Genomic DNA, 7,742 nt, shown 5'->3' on the forward strand with positions numbered 1-7,742 from the left:
TGTCGATATAATTGACTAGCGCTGGGCGCAATTTTTGTCAGCTTGTCTGACTAGTGCTGGGCACACAACTGTTGGTTAACCCGACTAGTGCTGAGCTGGGCTCACAATTGTTATCGTCGGTTAACCCGACTAGCACTAGGTGCTATTATTGTTGGTTTATCCAACTAGAGCTAGGTTCACATTCATTATCGTCGGTTAACCCGACTAGCACTGGGCGTAACCTCTTCTACGAATTACCGCCAGGCACCAGTTGCGACATTGTTAACTGATATTACGATAGAGTTAAATGAATTAGCAAGAGATTAGAATTCTTATTTGGCGAAGTTAGAAATTTATATAAATGGAGATTGGGATTTCATTTAGTTAATAAATGAAACCTATTAATGATAAATTGCTTTACGTGTTACAGGTTAGATAGATAGTAGAGTTGGACTTGGCATCCAGTGAGAATCCCATCCTAAAAGTTGGTGATGTTTCTTCTTTTTGGTGTTTGAAATGTACCTAGGATGCAAATTTAATGATAGTGTCATTTTGTTTATTGAACACTAAAGTACTAGCTGTTGTAAGTGTATATGATGGTAAATACTTGTTGACATTTAATACTATGCTAAAATGATGTTTGTCTTAATGAGTCGAATATGAATGATAAATGAAGAATGTGCATTTAAAAAATTCAATGTTGTAAGTGGTAATGCTACAAGTTTTTAAGTCTAATTCTGAGTTGAATTGAATGCCTATTATATTATGGTCATACACATATGGTTGAATTTAGGTTGGTGTTAATTTGGGTGAGAAATAAGGATTGGAAAATAGCTTATTTTTGTCCACACGGGTAAAGACATGGGCGTGTGTGACACATGGCCTGCGCACAGGCCTGTGGTTTGGCCGTGTGACCCTGTATTTTAAAATGCATAAAAGTATTGCTCAGGTAACTTTACATGGGCAGGGACACGGGCATGTGTCTCAGCCGTGTGCGATGCAGGGCCTAGCACATGGGCGTGTGACTTGGCCGTGTAAACCTTACACTTAATTTGTGAATTTTACAATGTCCACACAGCCTGGGACATGAGCGTGTCTCCTGGCTGTGTAAACCACGCGGCCTGGCAACACGGGTGTGTGCTTGGTCGTGTGTCTCAAGTCAGTGAGTTCTACGGGTATGGACAGGGCTAGGACACAGTCGTGTGCCTTACATCGAATGTCCACACGGCCTGGGACACAGGCGTGTCTCCTGGCAGTGTAAGCCACACGGCTTGGCCACATGGGCGTATGTTCCCTGCATCTTTGAAAAATTTTCTTGAGTACTGGTTTAGCCCCGAACTAATTTTAATGATTATTTTGGACCTCGAGGGCTTATTTTAGAGACTATATGAATGTTTACGAATGGTTTGTGATTTGAATAAAATATGTGCAGGAGATGTTTGATTTATTAAGTTATAAGTCCGGTAATACTCCGTAACCTTATTTCGACGAATGACACAGGTTTAGGGTGTTACAGTCACAATACTAAAATGTGTTTTTAATGGAAGGTTTCAAAGCTAACCTGATCAGTATCAACCAATTGTATGATCAAGGTATGTTGGTGAACTTTACAAAAGAAAGGTACAAGGTAACTAGTAAATTATATAAGTACGTTATAGAAAGGGTCAAGACATTTGATAATTGTTATGGTAACTTGTAAAACCGTAGAATAGATTGGTCAACTTCATGAAGAACCATCATGATAAACCATAAAATTAACACATTTTAATTTCATGCTTAGCATGATTTTGGATTATTTATTATATAATTTAGTGAATTTGATGCTCCTAATTCTTAAATTTAATGTTTCTATACTTAGGTGAGCATAGGGGAACAAAAGGAGTGGAAAATGGGCCAAAATCGGACAAAACAAGCTATTTTAAGGATCCACACGGCCTAGCCAACTCCACATTGGCTGAGCACATGCCCGTGTGAGCCACACAGGATGGCCACGCGCCCATGTGCCCTGCCCGTGTCGATTTCACTCCTTGTTCCCTATTCACGCGAAAAAAGCCAAATTTTAGGGTTTCTGGGCATTTTAAAGTCTATAAATGCACACTAGAAGAGGACCTAAGGGGCACACTAGAGGAGAAAACAGAAATTACTCGAAGAAAGCCATTAGAATCATCTCGGAAGTAGATCGACTTCAAGATTGAAGATCTCCACTTAAATTTCTCTTGAAGTTTATTTGGGTTTTTTATGTCTTGTTGTTTTTCTAAATTTGAAATGTTTCCTTTTACATTATGAACTAAACTGCTTAAATACCTAGGGAAGATGAAACCTATGATGGATTTTATTATTTAATTATCTAAATTACACGATAAATACTTGTTCTTGTTCTTAATTATGTGTTTTTAATCCTTACCTTAATATTTTTAGGATATTAACCCAAGTTTGATGTGCTTATTCAGTGGAGCAAAAGTCCCTGTAGATCTAGCATAATTGAGTGGAGTTGATTGCAATTCTAGAAATAGGATGACATAAATCTGTTCGATTAGAGTCAAATCTAATAGGGGAATCCATAGATCGAGCTAATGCGACGATAGGGGTTTTAATTAGAAAGAGATTTCAGTTAATCAACCTAGATTTAGTTGTTCTTAGTCTCGAAAGAGATATTAACATGATTTAGGGATTTTTATGGATCAAGACAAGTGAATAAATCGTTTGATTCAGAGTCAGAATAATAAGTGAAGTCTAAGTGGATTCTTTTTGATAAACTGTAATTTATACATATTTTTATCCCATGCTTAGCACATGTTTGGATAATTTATCCTTAGATTTGGTGATTCTATGCTCCTAATCCTTTAAACTCATGTTTTATACTTAGGTCAGCATAAGAGAGTAAAAAGAGCGAGAAACAGGCTGAAAATGGAGAAAATGGACCAACATGTGAAATCAACACGGCTTGGACTTCCGTACACGGGCAAACCACACGCCGTGTAGTTCTAGCAGACTCTAACATGGCTTGGACTTCCTTACACGGGTAGACCACACGCTTGTGTCCTTTTAGCAAAATCAAGCATGACTTACATGGGTAAACCACATGCCCGTGTCTATTTAACAGCCTTGAACATGGATTGAAGAAATCGAACACGGACGTGTCACACGGGCATGTCCCTGTCGAGCCCAAGTTTAGTCCTATTCAGAAAATGCCACTCTTGAGGGCTTTTATGCATTCTAAAGCCTATTTAAACACACTAGAGGAGGATTAGAGGGGAGACACGGAGTAGGAGGCAAGGAATTACTTGAGGGAAGCTGGTTGATCCATCTCAGAAGCCAGATTCACCTTCAAGACTGAAGATCTCCCTTCAATTCCCTTCAAGAGTTCTTGGGTTTTCTTTATGTTTTGTTATCATTATTCTTTTGAGATGTGTTCTTTCATAAATATGAACTAAACCCCCTAGATACCTAAGGGGAATGAAACCTAAGACGGATCTTGTTATTATTTTCTGAATTGTACGATAAATATTTGACTTATTCTTAATTCTTGCTTTAATATTCCAAGATATTGATTCAAGTATTGATGTGCTTATTCAGAGGAGCAAAAGTCCCTGTCTAAGAGTAGATCTAGCATAATTGAGCAGAGTTGATTTACGCCTAGAGATAGGGTGACAAGATTTTGTCAGATTAAGGTGAAACCTAATAAGGGAATCCATAGATCGAGTTAATGCAACATTAGGGGTGTTAATTAGAAAGATATTTCAATTAATCAACCTAGGGTTAGTTGTTGTTAGTCTTGAGAGAGATAATAATATAACTTTGGGATTTTTACGAATCAAGTCAACTGAATAAATCGTCTGATTCAGAGTCAGTAACAAGTGAAGTCTAGGTGGATTTTTCCCTTAGGTATTGTCCAAGTCATTCAGTTTTCCCAAAATTTATTTCCCCAATTTAGTTCCTGTGCATTCCTAGTTTAGCAATTAGTTTAGATAAAACAAACTCCCTTTATTTTTAGGCTAGATAATAAAAAGAAAGTTAATACTAGTACTTTTAGTTCTTTTGCGTTCGACATCCCGGTCTTGCCATAAGCTATACTACTGTTCGATAAGGTGCGCTTTTCTTTGTCGTGATAATAGTTAGTTTTCAAGAACGGACATTCATAAATTATAAAACTTATCACGATTCACATCACATCAAGTTTTTGGCACCGTTGCCGGGGAGCTAAGATATTAGGAACACTCGATTTTTATTACTTTAGCCATTTTACTTTTTTTGCAATTTAAATTTTTATTTTCTTTTCTAATTTTTTGTTTATTTGCTTCTGGCAGGTTTTTATAGTGCATGACTAGAAGAAACCCGTCAGGACCATTACTTTTTGACAGTGAGATCGATCGCACAGCTCGTAGAAACCAAAGAGAAGTAAGGCAAAGCCTAAGATACACAGAGGAAGAGCAATAGGACAATATTTCCACCACAACCGAGGAGATGGCTGAAAATCAGGAAAACCCGCTACCTCCTACAATAGCTGCTGATCCAATAAATCAAAATCTTGTTCCACGCACCATGTATGATTTTGCTAAACCTACTTTAACAGGAACTGAGTCAAGTATAGTTAGGCTTGCTGTTGCTGCAAATAATTTTGAACTGAAACCTAACACAATTCAAATGATTCAATAGTTTGTTCAGTTTGATGGTTTGCAGGACGATGAGCCAAACACTCATTTGGTGAATTTCCTAGAGTTTTGCGACACTTTTAAAATCAATGGCTTTTCTGATGATGCCATTCACCTTTGGTTGTTTCCCTTATCATTGAGGAACAAAGCTAAATAGTGGTTGAACTCATTACCGCAAGGGTCAATCACTACTTGGGAACAAATTACCGAAAATTTTTTACTTAAATATTTTTTGCTGGCTAAAATGGCTAAATTGAGGAATGATATCTCTTCCTTTGTGCAAATAGATCTAGAGACACTCTATGATGCATGGGAGAGATACAATGACCTATTGAAAAGGTGCCCTCACCATGGGTTACCACTATGGTTGTAGGTTCAAACGTTTTACAACGGCATAAACCTCTTAACAAGGCAACTTATCGACACAGCTACTGGTGGGACTATCAATAACAAAACACCTGAAGTGGCTTACGAATTTATAAAGGAGATGTCACTAAATAATTATCAGTGGCAAATCAAGAGGACAAAGCCAACGAAAGCAGCTAGTGTTTTTAACGCTGATTTGGTCACCATGCTCTCTAATCAAGTAGAACTTTTGAATAAAAAATTGATGGTTTACTTAGCTCTTCACAGGTTCACCCAGTAATGCAATACAATACAAATGGAAGTGGAGCGAGCAATTCAGAATACCTACCTTATGGCCACAACATGAAACACGAGTAACTAAATTTTATGGGTAATAATCTTCGACCTCAAAATAATCCTTATAATAACACTTACAATGCAGGTTGGAGGAACCACCCAAATTTCTCATGGGGAGGCCAAGGAAATTAGAGACCAAAACATCCTCCAGGCTTCCAACAACAACTTTACCAGCAAGAGAAAAAGCCGAGCCTTGAGGAGATGATGTCAAAATTTATTTCAGTAGCGGAAACCTATTTTCAGAACACTGAAACTGCAGTTAAAAATCAGTAAGCGCCGATCCAAGGACTCGAGAATCAAATTGGGCAGCTAGCTAAAATGATTTCAGAAAGACCGCCAGGAAGTTTACCTAGTAACACCGAACCCAATCCAAAAGAACATGTGAAAGTAGTTACACTAAGGAGTGGGAAGGTGTTAGTTGAATCCGAAAAGAAGCCACCACAAGAAGTTAAAAGAGACAAAGGAGAGGAGGAAGAACCCGAAAACAATGAAAATCCAATGCCAAAGGAATATAAACCACCAATCTCATATCCAACAAAGTTGAAGAAAGACCGCATGGATGCGCAATTTGGTAAATTTCTTGAACTCTTTAAACAACTACTTATTAACTTTCCTTTTTTTGAAGCTATATCACAAATGCCTACATATGCAAAATTTTTAAAGGAGCTTCTAACAAAAAAAAGAAGTTTGAAGACTTATCTATAGTGGAACTTAATGAGGAGTGCTCGGCCATACTCCAAAATAAATTGCCAACCAAACTAAAAGACTCAGGAAGTTTTACTATTCTCTGCTTAATTGGTAGTTTGAATATTGATAAGGCACTAGTTGATTTAGGTGCTAGCATTAATTTGATGCCATATAAAATGTTTAAACAACTTGGTCTTGGGGAACCTAAACCCACTAGGATGAGTATTCAATTAGCTGATAGATCTGTTAAATATCCTAGGGAAATTATAGAGGATGTACTTGTAAAAGTAGATAAATTTATATTCCCTGTTGATTTCGTTGTGCTTGACATGAATGAGGATGTTGAAGTGCCTTTAATCTTAGGTCGTCCATTTTTAGCCACTGCTAGGTCTGTTATTGATGTGGGTGATGGTAAATTGGTACTTAAAGTAGGTGACGAAGAGATTATCTTTAAAATTTATGATGCCATGAGATTTTTTAGGGAACAGGATGACTCATGTTATTTTATTGACTCTATTGATCATGCGACTCAAGATTCTTTTCAGGAAATCATACATAAGGACACGTTGGAACCGTGTCTTGTCCAAGAACAAGAGGGGGATGATAATTCTGAGATAGGAACTGAACTGAATTCCAATGAACCCTCCCCAAGACCAAAAGAATATGAGGGTGTTAAGGTAAACGATGAACTTAAGCAAAAACCCTCTATTGAAGAACCTCCCAAACTGGAACTTAAACAATTGCCGAATCACTTGGAATATGCATTCCTTGGAAAAAACTCTACATTACTGGTAATTATTGTATCTAACTTGCAATCCAAAGAGAAAAAAGAATTACTCAAAGTCTTAAGAGAGCATAAAAGGGTCATAGCTTGGAAAATTTCTGACATTAAAGGGATCAACCCTTCTTTTTGCACCCACAAAATTTTAATAGAAGATGACTATAAACCATGTGTGTAAGCCCAAAGACGACTGAATCCCAACATGAAGGAAGTTGTTAAAGATGAAGTAATTAAACTCCTAGATGCTGAAATTATTTATCCTATTTCTGACAGTTCTTGGGTAAGTCCAGTGCAGGTTGTTCCTAAGAAAGGAGGCTTAACTTTTGTAGCCAATGAGAAGAATGAATTAATCCCAACAAGGATAGTCACAGGTTGAAGAGTTTGCATTGATTATAGGAAGCTAAATGATGCCACGAGAAAAGATCACTTCCCCCTTCTATTCATTGACCAAATGTTGGAAAGATTGTCAGGGCACATGTACTACTACTTTTTAGACGGACTCTCTGACTATTTTCAAATCCTAATAGCTCTTGAAGATCAAGAAAAGACGACATTTACATGTCCATATGGTACTTTGCTTATCGTAGAGTGCCTTTTGGATTATGTAATGCTCTTGTTACTTTTCAGCACTACATGATTGCCATTTTTTATGAACTCGTAGAAGACGTCATGGAGGTATTTATGGATGATTTCTCGATTTTCTGTAACTCTTTCCATCTTTACTTTAAAAATTTAAAATGAGTGTTAATAAGATGTGAGGAAACAAACCTTGTGCTTAATTGGAAAAAATGTCACTTTATGGTTCAAGAAGGTATTGTGTTAGGACATAAAATTTCTAGTAAAGGGATTGAGGTTGATAAATCTAAAATTGAAACCATTAAAAAACTACCTCCCCCTAATTCGGTTAAAGCTATTAGAAGCTTTTTAGGACATGCTGGATT

The 7,742-nt window shown here is 37.1% G+C and overlaps 1 non-coding gene across 1 annotated transcript; it reads right to left on the bottom strand.

Moving 5' to 3' along the window:
• Positions 1 to 4,881: 4,881 nt before the first annotated feature.
• Positions 4,882 to 4,988, bottom strand: LOC121205687 (small nucleolar RNA R71). Its single transcript, XR_005900763.1, has one exon. It is a non-coding gene; the product is annotated as a small nucleolar RNA R71 (small nucleolar RNA).
• Positions 4,989 to 7,742: the final 2,754 nt, after the last annotated feature.

This window comes from Gossypium hirsutum, chromosome A08 (assembly GCF_007990345.1).
Source record: "Gossypium hirsutum isolate 1008001.06 chromosome A08, Gossypium_hirsutum_v2.1, whole genome shotgun sequence".
NCBI lineage: Eukaryota > Viridiplantae > Streptophyta > Magnoliopsida > Malvales > Malvaceae > Gossypium > Gossypium hirsutum.